This window comes from Eucyclogobius newberryi, unplaced genomic scaffold (assembly GCF_026437365.1).
Source record: "Eucyclogobius newberryi isolate DKJ021-1_F unplaced genomic scaffold, fEucNew1.0.hap1 SCAF_13, whole genome shotgun sequence".
In the NCBI taxonomy this organism is placed as follows: Eukaryota; Metazoa; Chordata; class Actinopteri; order Gobiiformes; family Gobiidae; genus Eucyclogobius; species Eucyclogobius newberryi.
Window position 1 is genome coordinate 35,274,847 of NW_027315757.1, and position 13,505 is coordinate 35,288,351.

Genomic DNA, 13,505 nt, shown 5'->3' on the forward strand with positions numbered 1-13,505 from the left:
GTTACTAAGTGTGCTCAGGAGTTACTAAGTGTGCTCAGGAGTTACTAAGTGTGTTCAGGAGTTACTACAGTGTGTTCAGGAGTTACTAGGTGTGTTCAGGAGTTACTAAGTGTGTTCAGGAGTTACTACAGTGTGTTCAGGAGTTACTAAGTGTGTTCAGGAGTTACTACAGTGTGTTCAGGAGTTACTAAGTGTGTTCAGGAGTTACTAAGTGTGTTCAGGAGTTACTACGGTGTGTTCAGGAGTTACTACGGTGTGTCCAGGAGTTACTATGGTGTGTTCAGGAGTTACTACGGTGTGTTCAGGAGATACTAAATGTGTTCAGGAGTTACTACGGTGTGTTCAGGAGTTACTACGGTGTGTTCAGGAGTTACTACAGTGTGTTCAGGAGTTACTAAGTGTGTTCAGGAGTTACTACAGTGTGTTCAGGAGTTACTACAGTGTGTTCAGGAGTTACTAAGTGTGTTCAGGAGTTACTACAGTGTGTTCAGGAGTTACTATAGTGTGTTCAGGAGTTACTAATTGTGTTCAGGAGTTACTAAGTGTGCTCAGGAGTTACTAAGTGTGCTCAGGAGTTACTACAGTGTGTTCAGGAGTTACTACAGTGTGTTTAGGAGTTACTAAGTGTGCTCAGGAAATACTACAGTGTGTTCAGGAGTTACTAAGTGTGTTCAGGAGTTAATACAGTGTGTTCAGGGGTTACTAAGTGTGTTCAGAAGTTACTACAGTGTGTTCAGGAGTTACTAAGTGTGTTCAGGAGTTACTAAGTGTGTTCAGGAGTTACTACAGTGTGTTCAAGAGTTACTACAGTGTGTTCAGGAGTTACTACAATGTGTTCAGGAGTTACTACAGTGTGTTCAGGAGTTACTAAGTGTGTTCAGGAGTTACTACAGTGTGTTCAGGAGTTACTACAGTGTGTTCAAGAGTTACTACAGTGTGTTCAAGAGTTACTACAGTGTGTTCAGGAGTTACTAAGTGTGTTCAGGAGTTACTACAGTGTGTTCAGGAGTTACTACAGTGTGTTCAGGAGTTACTACAGTGTGTTCAAGAGTTACTACAGTGTGTTCAGGAGTTACTACAGTGTGTTCAGGAGTTACTAAGTGTGTTCAGGAGTTACTAAGTGTGCTCAGGAGTTACTACAGTGTGTTCAGGAGTTACTAAGTGTGCTCAGGAGTTACTACAGTGTGTTTAGGAGTTACTAAGAGTGTTCAGGAGTTACTACAGTGTGCTCAGGAGTTACTAAGTGTGTTCAGGAGTTACTACAGTGTGTTCAAGAGTTACTACAGTGTGTTCAGGAGTTACTATAGTGTGTTCAGGAGTTACTAAGTGTGTTCAGGAGTTACTACAGTGTGTTCAGGAGTTACTACAGTGTGTTCAAGAGTTACTACAGTGTGTTCAGGAGTTACTACAGTGTGTTCAGGAGTTACTAAGTGTGTTCAGGAGTTACTACAGTGTGTTCAGGAGTTACTAAGTGTGTTCTGGAGTTACTACAGTGTGTTCAAGAGTTACTAAGTGTGTTCAGGAGTTACTACAGTGTGTTCAGGAGTTACTACAGTGTGTTCAAGAGTTACTACAGTGTGTTCAGGAGTTACTAAGTGTGTTCAGGAGTTACTAAGTGTGCTCAGGAGTTACTACAGTGTGTTCAGGAGTTACTACAGTGTGTTCAGGAGTTACTACAGTGTGTTCAGCAGTTACTACAGTGTGTTCAGGAGTTACTACAGTGTGTTCAGGAGTTACTACAGTGTGTTCAAGAGTTACTACAGTGTGTTCAGGAGTTACTACAATGTGTTCAGGAGTTACTACAGTGTGTTCAGGAGTTACTAGGTGTGTTCAGGAGTTACTACAGTGTGTTCAGGAGTTACTACAGTGTGTTCAGGAGTTACTAAGTGTGTTCAGGAGTTACTACAGTGTGTTCAGGAGTTACTACAGTGTGTTCAAGAGTTACTACAGTGTGTTCAAGAGTTACTACAGTGTGTTCAGGAGTTACTAAGTGTGTTCAGGAGTTACTACAGTGTGTTCAGGAGTTACTACAGTGTGTTCAGGAGTTACTACAGTGTGTTCAAGAGTTACTACAGTGTGTTCAGGAGTTACTAAGTGTGTTCAGGAGTTACTACAGTGTGTTCAAGAGTTACTACAGTGTGTTCAGGAGTTACTATAGTGTGTTCAGGAGTTACTAAGTGTGTTCAGGAGTTACTACAGTGTGTTCAGGAGTTACTACAGTGTGTTCAAGAGTTACTACAGTGTGTTCAAGAGTTACTACAGTGTGTTCAGGAGTTACTAAGTGTGTTCAGGAGTTACTACAGTGTGTTCAGGAGTTACTACAGTGTGTTCAAGAGTTACTACAGTGTGTTCAGGAGTTACTACAATGTGTTCAGGAGTTACTACAGTGTGTTCAGGAGTTACTAAGTGTGTTCAGGAGTTACTACAGTGTGTTCAGGAGTTACTACAGTGTGTTCAAGAGTTACTACAGTGTGTTCAAGAGTTACTACAGTGTGTTCAGGAGTTACTAAGTGTGTTCAGGAGTTACTACAGTGTGTTCAGGAGTTACTACAGTGTGTTCAGGAGTTACTAAGTGTGTTCAGGAGTTACTAAGTGTGCTCAGGAGTTACTACAGTGTGTTCAGGAGTTACTACAGTGTGTTCAGGAGTTACTAAGTGTGCTCAGGAGTTACTACAGTGTGTTTAGGAGTTACTAAGAGTGTTCAGGAGTTACTACAGTGTGTTCAGGAGTTACTAAGTGTGTTAAGGAATTACTTAGTGTGTTCAGGAGTTACTAAGTGTGCTCAGGAGTTACTAAGTGTGCTCAGGAGTTACTACAGTGTGTTCAGGAGTTACTACAGTGTGTTCAGGAGTTACTACAGTGTGTTCAGGAGTTACTACAGTGTGTTCAAGAGTTACTACAGTGTGTTCAGGAGTTACTAAGTGTGTTCAGGAGTTACTACAGTGTGTTCAAGAGTTACTACAGTGTGTTCAGGAGTTACTACAGTGTGTTCAGGAGTTACTAAGTGTGTTCAGGAGTTACTACAGTGTGTTCAGGAGTTACTACAGTGTGTTCAAGAGTTACTACAGTGTGTTCAAGAGTTACTACAGTGTGTTCAGGAGTTACTACAGTGTGTTCAGGAGTTACTAAGTGTGTTCAGGAGTTACTACAGTGTGTTCAGGAGTTACTACAGTGTGTTCAAGAGTTACTACAGTGTGTTCAGGAGTTACTACAATGTGTTCAGGAGTTACTACAGTGTGTTCAGGAGTTACTACAGTGTGTTCAGGAGTTACTACAGTGTGTTCAGGAGTTACTATAGTGTGTTCAAGAGTTACTACAGTGTGTTCAAGAGTTACTACAGTGTGTTCAGGAGTTACTATAGTGTGTTCAGGAGTTACTAAGTATGTTCAGGAGTTACTAAGTGTGCTCAGGAGTTACTACAGTGTGTTCAGGAGTTACTACAGTGTGTTCAGGAGTTACTAAGTGTGCTCAGGAGTTACTACAGTGTGTTCAGGAGTTACTACAGTGTGTTCAGGAGTTACTAAGTGTGCTCAGGAGTTACTACAGTGTGTTTAGGAGTTACTAAGAGTGTTCAGGAGTTACTACAGTGTGTTCAGGAGTTACTAAGTGTGTTAAGGAATTACTTAGTGTGTTCAGGAGTTACTAAGTGTGCTCAGGAGTTACTAAGTGTGCTCAGGAGTTACTACAGTGTGTTCAGGAGTTACTACAGTGTGTTCAGGAGTTACTACAGTGTGTTCAGGAGTTACTACAGTGTGTTCAAGAGTTACTACAGTGTGTTCAGGAGTTACTAAGTGTGTTCAGGAGTTACTACAGTGTGTTCAAGAGTTACTACAGTGTGTTCAGGAGTTACTACAGTGTGTTCAGGAGTTACTAAGTGTGTTCAGGAGTTACTACAGTGTGTTCAGGAGTTACTACAGTGTGTTCAAGAGTTACTACAGTGTGTTCAAGAGTTACTACAGTGTGTTCAGGAGTTACTACAGTGTGTTCAGGAGTTACTAAGTGTGTTCAGGAGTTACTACAGTGTGTTCAGGAGTTACTACAGTGTGTTCAAGAGTTACTACAGTGTGTTCAGGAGTTACTACAATGTGTTCAGGAGTTACTACAGTGTGTTCAGGAGTTACTACAGTGTGTTCAGGAGTTACTACAGTGTGTTCAGGAGTTACTATAGTGTGTTCAAGAGTTACTACAGTGTGTTCAAGAGTTACTACAGTGTGTTCAGGAGTTACTATAGTGTGTTCAGGAGTTACTAAGTATGTTCAGGAGTTACTACAGTGTGTTCAGGAGTTACTACAGTGTGTTCAAGAGTTACTACAGTGTGTTCAAGAGTTACTACAGTGTGTTCAGGAGTTACTAAGTGTGTTCAGGAGTTACTACAGTGTGTTCAGGAGTTACTACAGTGTGTTCAAGAGTTACTACAGTGTGTTCAGGAGTTACTACAATGTGTTCAGGAGTTACTACAGTGTGTTCAGGAGTTACTAAGTGTGTTCAGGAGTTACTACAGTGTGTTCAGGAGTTACTACAGTGTGTTCAAGAGTTACTACAGTGTGTTCAAGAGTTACTACAGTGTGTTCAGGAGTTACTAAGTGTGTTCAGGAGTTACTACAGTGTGTTCAGGAGTTACTACAGTGTGTTCAGGAGTTACTAAGTGTGTTCAGGAGTTACTAAGTGTGCTCAGGAGTTACTACAGTGTGTTCAGGAGTTACTACAGTGTGTTCAGGAGTTACTAAGTGTGCTCAGGAGTTACTACAGTGTGTTTAGGAGTTACTAAGAGTGTTCAGGAGTTACTACAGTGTGTTCAGGAGTTACTAAGTGTGTTAAGGAGTTACTAAGTGTGCTCAGGAGTTACTAAGTGTGCTCAGGAGTTACGAAGTGTGCTCAGGAGTTACTAAGTGTGTTCAGGAGTTACTACAGTGTGTTCAGGAGTTACTACAGTGTGTTCAAGAGTTACTACAGTGTGTTCAGGAATTACTAAGTGTGTTCAGGAGTTACTAAGTGTGCTCAGGAGTTACTACAGTGTGTTCAGGAGTTACTACAGTGTGTTCAGGAGTTACTACAGTGTGTTCAGGAGTTACTACAGTGTGTTCAAGAGTTACTACAGTGTGTTCAGGAGTTACTAAGTGTGTTCAGGAGTTACTACAGTGTGTTCAAGAGTTACTACAGTCTGTTCAGGAGTTACTACAGTGTGTTCAGGAGTTACTAAGTGTGTTCAGGAGTTACTACAGTGTGTTCAGGAGTTACTACAGTGTGTTCAAGAGTTACTACAGTGTGTTCAAGAGTTACTACAGTGTGTTCAGGAGTTACTACAGTGTGTTCAGGAGTTACTACAGTGTGTTCAGGAGTTACTACAGTGTGTTCAAGAGTTACTACAGTGTGTTCAGGAGTTACTACAATGTGTTCAGGAGTTACTACAGTGTGTTCAGGAGTTACTAAGTGTGTTCAGGAGTTACTACAGTGTGTTCAGGAGTTACTACAGTGTGTTCAAGAGTTACTACAGTGTGTTCAAGAGTTACTACAGTGTGTTCAGGAGTTACTAAGTGTGTTCAGGAGTTACTACAGTGTGTTCAGGAGTTACTACAGTGTGTTCAGGAGTTACTACAGTGTGTTCAAGAGTTACTACAGTGTGTTCAGGAGTTACTACAGTGTGTTCAGGAGTTACTAAGTGTGTTCAGGAGTTACTAAGTGTGCTCAGGAGTTACTACAGTGTGTTCAGGAGTTACTAAGTGTGCTCAGGAGTTACTACAGTGTGTTTAGGAGTTACTAAGAGTGTTCAGGAGTTACTACAGTGTGTTCAGGAGTTACTAAGTGTGTTAAGGAGTTACTAAGTGTGCTCAGGAGTTACTAAGTGTGCTCAGGAGTTACTAAGTGTGTTCAGGAGTTACTACAGTGTGTTCAGGAGTTACTAGGTGTGTTCAGGAGTTACTAAGTGTGTTCAGGAGTTACTACAGTGTGTTCAGGAGTTACTAAGTGTGTTCAGGAGTTACTACAGTGTGTTCAGGAGTTACTAAGTGTGTTCAGGAGTTACTAAGTGTAATCAGGAGTTACTAAGTGTGTTCAGGAGTTACTACGGTGTGTTCAGGAGTTACTACGGTGTGTCCAGGAGTTACTACAGTGTGTTCAGGAGTTACTACAGTGTGTTCAAGAGTTACTACAGTGTGTTCAGGAGTTACTACAATGTGTTCAGGAGTTACTACAGTGTGTTCAGGAGTTACTAAGTGTGTTCAGGAGTTACTACAGTGTGTTCAGGAGTTACTACAGTGTGTTCAAGAGTTACTACAGTGTGTTCAAGAGTTACTACAGTGTGTTCAGGAGTTACTAAGTGTGTTCAGGAGTTACTACAGTGTGTTCAGGAGTTACTACAGTGTGTTCAGGAGTTACTAAGTGTGTTCAGGAGTTACTAAGTGTGCTCAGGAGTTACTACAGTGTGTTCAGGAGTTACTACAGTGTGTTCAGGAGTTACTAAGTGTGCTCAGGAGTTACTACAGTGTGTTTAGGAGTTACTAAGAGTGTTCAGGAGTTACTACAGTGTGTTCAGGAGTTACTAAGTGTGTTAAGGAATTACTTAGTGTGTTCAGGAGTTACTAAGTGTGCTCAGGAGTTACTAAGTGTGCTCAGGAGTTACTACAGTGTGTTCAGGAGTTACTACAGTGTGTTCAGGAGTTACTACAGTGTGTTCAGGAGTTACTACAGTGTGTTCAAGAGTTACTACAGTGTGTTCAGGAGTTACTAAGTGTGTTCAGGAGTTACTACAGTGTGTTCAAGAGTTACTACAGTGTGTTCAGGAGTTACTACAGTGTGTTCAGGAGTTACTAAGTGTGTTCAGGAGTTACTACAGTGTGTTCAGGAGTTACTACAGTGTGTTCAAGAGTTACTACAGTGTGTTCAAGAGTTACTACAGTGTGTTCAGGAGTTACTACAGTGTGTTCAGGAGTTACTAAGTGTGTTCAGGAGTTACTACAGTGTGTTCAGGAGTTACTACAGTGTGTTCAAGAGTTACTACAGTGTGTTCAGGAGTTACTACAATGTGTTCAGGAGTTACTACAGTGTGTTCAGGAGTTACTACAGTGTGTTCAGGAGTTACTACAGTGTGTTCAGGAGTTACTATAGTGTGTTCAAGAGTTACTACAGTGTGTTCAAGAGTTACTACAGTGTGTTCAGGAGTTACTATAGTGTGTTCAGGAGTTACTAAGTATGTTCAGGAGTTACTACAGTGTGTTCAGGAGTTACTACAATGTGTTCAGGAGTTACTACAGTGTGTTCAGGAGTTACTAAGTGTGTTCAGGAGTTACTACAGTGTGTTCAGGAGTTACTACAGTGTGTTCAAGAGTTACTACAGTGTGTTCAAGAGTTACTACAGTGTGTTCAGGAGTTACTAAGTGTGTTCAGGAGTTACTACAGTGTGTTCAGGAGTTACTACAGTGTGTTCAGGAGTTACTAAGTGTGTTCAGGAGTTACTAAGTGTGCTCAGGAGTTACTACAGTGTGTTCAGGAGTTACTACAGTGTGTTCAGGAGTTACTAAGTGTGCTCAGGAGTTACTACAGTGTGTTTAGGAGTTACTAAGAGTGTTCAGGAGTTACTACAGTGTGTTCAGGAGTTACTAAGTGTGTTAAGGAGTTACTAAGTGTGCTCAGGAGTTACTAAGTGTGCTCAGGAGTTACTAAGTGTGCTCAGGAGTTACTAAGTGTGTTCAGGAGTTACTACAGTGTGTTCAGGAGTTACTACAGTGTGTTCAGGAGTTACTACAGTGTGTTCAAGAGTTACTACAGTGTGTTCAGGAGTTACTAAGTGTGTTCAGGAGTTACTACAGTGTGTTCAAGAGTTACTACAGTGTGTTCAGGAGTTACTACAGTGTGTTCAGGAGTTACTAAGTGTGTTCAGGAGTTACTACAGTGTGTTCAGGAGTTACTACAGTGTGTTCAAGAGTTACTACAGTGTGTTCAAGAGTTACTACAGTGTGTTCAGGAGTTACTACAGTGTGTTCAGGAGTTACTACAGTGTGTTCAGGAGTTACTACAGTGTGTTCAAGAGTTACTACAGTGTGTTCAGGAGTTACTACAATGTGTTCAGGAGTTACTACAGTGTGTTCAGGAGTTACTAAGTGTGTTCAGGAGTTACTACAGTGTGTTCAGGAGTTACTACAGTGTGTTCAAGAGTTACTACAGTGTGTTCAAGAGTTACTACAGTGTGTTCAGGAGTTACTAAGTGTGTTCAGGAGTTACTACAGTGTGTTCAGGAGTTACTACAGTGTGTTCAGGAGTTACTACAGTGTGTTCAAGAGTTACTACAGTGTGTTCAGGAGTTACTACAGTGTGTTCAAGAGTTACTACAGTGTGTTCAGGAGTTACTACAATGTGTTCAGGAGTTACTACAGTGTGTTCAGGAGTTACTAGGTGTGTTCAGGAGTTACTACAGTGTGTTCAGGAGTTACTACAGTGTGTTCAGGAGTTACTAAGTGTGTTCAGGAGTTACTACAGTGTGTTCAGGAGTTACTACAGTGTGTTCAAGAGTTACTACAGTGTGTTCAAGAGTTACTACAGTGTGTTCAGGAGTTACTAAGTGTGTTCAGGAGTTACTACAGTGTGTTCAGGAGTTACTACAGTGTGTTCAGGAGTTACTACAGTGTGTTCAAGAGTTACTACAGTGTGTTCAGGAGTTACTAAGTGTGTTCAGGAGTTACTACAGTGTGTTCAAGAGTTACTACAGTGTGTTCAGGAGTTACTATAGTGTGTTCAGGAGTTACTAAGTGTGTTCAGGAGTTACTACAGTGTGTTCAGGAGTTACTACAGTGTGTTCAAGAGTTACTACAGTGTGTTCAAGAGTTACTACAGTGTGTTCAGGAGTTACTAAGTGTGTTCAGGAGTTACTACAGTGTGTTCAGGAGTTACTACAGTGTGTTCAAGAGTTACTACAGTGTGTTCAGGAGTTACTACAATGTGTTCAGGAGTTACTACAGTGTGTTCAGGAGTTACTAAGTGTGTTCAGGAGTTACTACAGTGTGTTCAGGAGTTACTACAGTGTGTTCAAGAGTTACTACAGTGTGTTCAAGAGTTACTACAGTGTGTTCAGGAGTTACTAAGTGTGTTCAGGAGTTACTACAGTGTGTTCAGGAGTTACTACAGTGTGTTCAGGAGTTACTAAGTGTGTTCAGGAGTTACTAAGTGTGCTCAGGAGTTACTACAGTGTGTTCAGGAGTTACTACAGTGTGTTCAGGAGTTACTAAGTGTGCTCAGGAGTTACTACAGTGTGTTTAGGAGTTACTAAGAGTGTTCAGGAGTTACTACAGTGTGTTCAGGAGTTACTAAGTGTGTTAAGGAATTACTTAGTGTGTTCAGGAGTTACTAAGTGTGCTCAGGAGTTACTAAGTGTGCTCAGGAGTTACTACAGTGTGTTCAGGAGTTACTACAGTGTGTTCAGGAGTTACTACAGTGTGTTCAGGAGTTACTACAGTGTGTTCAAGAGTTACTACAGTGTGTTCAGGAGTTACTAAGTGTGTTCAGGAGTTACTACAGTGTGTTCAAGAGTTACTACAGTGTGTTCAGGAGTTACTACAGTGTGTTCAGGAGTTACTAAGTGTGTTCAGGAGTTACTACAGTGTGTTCAGGAGTTACTACAGTGTGTTCAAGAGTTACTACAGTGTGTTCAAGAGTTACTACAGTGTGTTCAGGAGTTACTACAGTGTGTTCAGGAGTTACTAAGTGTGTTCAGGAGTTACTACAGTGTGTTCAGGAGTTACTACAGTGTGTTCAAGAGTTACTACAGTGTGTTCAGGAGTTACTACAATGTGTTCAGGAGTTACTACAGTGTGTTCAGGAGTTACTACAGTGTGTTCAGGAGTTACTACAGTGTGTTCAGGAGTTACTATAGTGTGTTCAAGAGTTACTACAGTGTGTTCAAGAGTTACTACAGTGTGTTCAGGAGTTACTATAGTGTGTTCAGGAGTTACTAAGTATGTTCAGGAGTTACTACAGTGTGTTCAGGAGTTACTACAATGTGTTCAGGAGTTACTACAGTGTGTTCAGGAGTTACTAAGTGTGTTCAGGAGTTACTACAGTGTGTTCAGGAGTTACTACAGTGTGTTCAAGAGTTACTACAGTGTGTTCAAGAGTTACTACAGTGTGTTCAGGAGTTACTAAGTGTGTTCAGGAGTTACTACAGTGTGTTCAGGAGTTACTACAGTGTGTTCAGGAGTTACTAAGTGTGTTCAGGAGTTACTAAGTGTGCTCAGGAGTTACTACAGTGTGTTCAGGAGTTACTACAGTGTGTTCAGGAGTTACTAAGTGTGCTCAGGAGTTACTACAGTGTGTTTAGGAGTTACTAAGAGTGTTCAGGAGTTACTACAGTGTGTTCAGGAGTTACTAAGTGTGTTAAGGAGTTACTAAGTGTGCTCAGGAGTTACTAAGTGTGCTCAGGAGTTACTAAGTGTGCTCAGGAGTTACTAAGTGTGTTCAGGAGTTACTACAGTGTGTTCAGGAGTTACTACAGTGTGTTCAAGAGTTACTACAGTGTGTTCAGGAATTACTAAGTGTGTTCAGGAGTTACTAAGTGTGCTCAGGAGTTACTACAGTGTGTTCAGGAGTTACTACAGTGTGTTCAGGAGTTACTACAGTGTGTTCAGGAGTTACTACAGTGTGTTCAAGAGTTACTACAGTGTGTTCAGGAGTTACTAAGTGTGTTCAGGAGTTACTACAGTGTGTTCAAGAGTTACTACAGTGTGTTCAGGAGTTACTACAGTGTGTTCAGGAGTTACTAAGTGTGTTCAGGAGTTACTACAGTGTGTTCAGGAGTTACTACAGTGTGTTCAAGAGTTACTACAGTGTGTTCAAGAGTTACTACAGTGTGTTCAGGAGTTACTACAGTGTGTTCAGGAGTTACTACAGTGTGTTCAGGAGTTACTACAGTGTGTTCAAGAGTTACTACAGTGTGTTCAGGAGTTACTACAATGTGTTCAGGAGTTACTACAGTGTGTTCAGGAGTTACTAAGTGTGTTCAGGAGTTACTACAGTGTGTTCAGGAGTTACTACAGTGTGTTCAAGAGTTACTACAGTGTGTTCAAGAGTTACTACAGTGTGTTCAGGAGTTACTAAGTGTGTTCAGGAGTTACTACAGTGTGTTCAGGAGTTACTACAGTGTGTTCAGGAGTTACTACAGTGTGTTCAAGAGTTACTACAGTGTGTTCAGGAGTTACTACAGTGTGTTCAGGAGTTACTAAGTGTGTTCAGGAGTTACTAAGTGTGCTCAGGAGTTACTACAGTGTGTTCAGGAGTTACTAAGTGTGCTCAGGAGTTACTACAGTGTGTTTAGGAGTTACTAAGAGTGTTCAGGAGTTACTACAGTGTGTTCAGGAGTTACTAAGTGTGTTAAGGAGTTACTAAGTGTGCTCAGGAGTTACTAAGTGTGCTCAGGAGTTACTAAGTGTGTTCAGGAGTTACTACAGTGTGTTCAGGAGTTACTAGGTGTGTTCAGGAGTTACTAAGTGTGTTCAGGAGTTACTACAGTGTGTTCAGGAGTTACTAAGTGTGTTCAGGAGTTACTACAGTGTGTTCAGGAGTTACTAAGTGTGTTCAGGAGTTACTAAGTGTGTTCAGGAGTTACTACGGTGTGTTCAGGAGTTACTACGGTGTGTCCAGGAGTTACTATGGTGTGTTCAGGAGTTACTACGGTGTGTTCAGGAGATACTAAATGTGTTCAGGAGTTACTACGGTGTGTTCAGGAGTTACTACGGTGTGTTCAGGAGTTACTACAGTGTGTTCAGGAGTTACTAAGTGTGTTCAGGAGTTACTACAGTGTGTTCAGGAGTTACTACAGTGTGTTCAGGAGTTACTAAGTGTGTTCAGGAGTTACTACAGTGTGTTCAGGAGTTACTATAGTGTGTTCAGGAGTTACTAATTGTGTTCAGGAGTTACTAAGTGTGCTCAGGAGTTACTAAGTGTGCTCAGGAGTTACTACAGTGTGTTCAGGAGTTACTACAGTGTGTTTAGGAGTTACTAAGTGTGCTCAGGAAATACTACAGTGTGTTCAGGAGTTACTAAGTGTGTTCAGGAGTTAATACAGTGTGTTCAGGGGTTACTAAGTGTGTTCAGAAGTTACTACAGTGTGTTCAGGAGTTACTAAGTGTGTTCAGGAGTTCCTACAGTGTGTTCAGGAGTTACTAAGTGTGTTCAGGAGTTACTACATTGTTTTCAGGAGTTACTACAGTGTGTTCAGGAGTTACTACAGTGTGTTCAGGAGTTACTAAGTGTGTTCAGGAGTTACTAAGTGTGTTCAGGAGTTACTAAGTGTGCTCAGGAGTTACTACAGTGTGTTCAGGAGTTACTACAGTGTGTTCAGGAGTTACTACAGTGTGTTCAGCAGTTACTACAGTGTGTTCAGGAGTTACTACAGTGTGTTCAGGAGTTACTACAGTGTGTTCAAGAGTTACTACAGTGTGTTCAGGAGTTACTACAATGTGTTCAGGAGTTACTACAGTGTGTTCAGGAGTTACTAGGTGTGTTCAGGAGTTACTACAGTGTGTTCAGGAGTTACTACAGTGTGTTCAGGAGTTACTAAGTGTGTTCAGGAGTTACTACAGTGTGTTCAGGAGTTACTACAGTGTGTTCAAGAGTTACTACAGTGTGTTCAAGAGTTACTACAGTGTGTTCAGGAGTTACTACAGTGTGTTCAGGAGTTACTACAGTGTGTTCAGGAGTTACTACAGTGTGTTCAAGAGTTACTACAGTGTGTTCAGGAGTTACTACAGTGTGTTCAGGAGTTACTAAGTGTGTTCAGGAGTTACTAAGTGTGCTCAGGAGTTACTACAGTGTGTTCAGGAGTTACTAAGTGTGCTCAGGAGTTACTACAGTGTGTTTAGGAGTTACTAAGAGTGTTCAGGAGTTACTACAGTGTGTTCAGGAGTTACTACAGTGTGTTCAGGAGTTACTACAGTGTGTTCAGGAGTTACTACAGTGTGTTCAGGAGTTACTAAGTGTGTTCAGGAGTTACTACAGTGTGTTCAGGAGTTACTAAGTGTGTTCTGGAGTTACTACAGTGTGTTCAAGAGTTACTAAGTGTGTTCAGGAGTTACTACAGTGTGTTCAGGAGTTACTACAGTGTGTTCAAGAGTTACTACAGTGTGTTCAGGAGTTACTAAGTGTGTTCAGGAGTTACTAAGTGTGCTCAGGAGTTACTACAGTGTGTTCAGGAGTTACTACAGTGTGTTCAGGAGTTACTACAGTGTGTTCAGCAGTTACTACAGTGTGTTCAGGAGTTACTACAGTGTGTTCAGGAGTTACTACAGTGTGTTCAAGAGTTACTACAGTGTGTTCAGGAGTTACTACAATGTGTTCAGGAGTTACTACAGTGTGTTCAGGAGTTACTAGGTGTGTTCAGGAGTTACTACAGTGTGTTCAGGAGTTACTACAGTGTGTTCAGGAGTTACTAAGTGTGTTCAGGAGTTACTACAGTGTGTTCAGGAGTTACTACAGTGTGTTCAAGAGTTACTACAGTGTGTTCAAGAGTTACTACAGTGTGT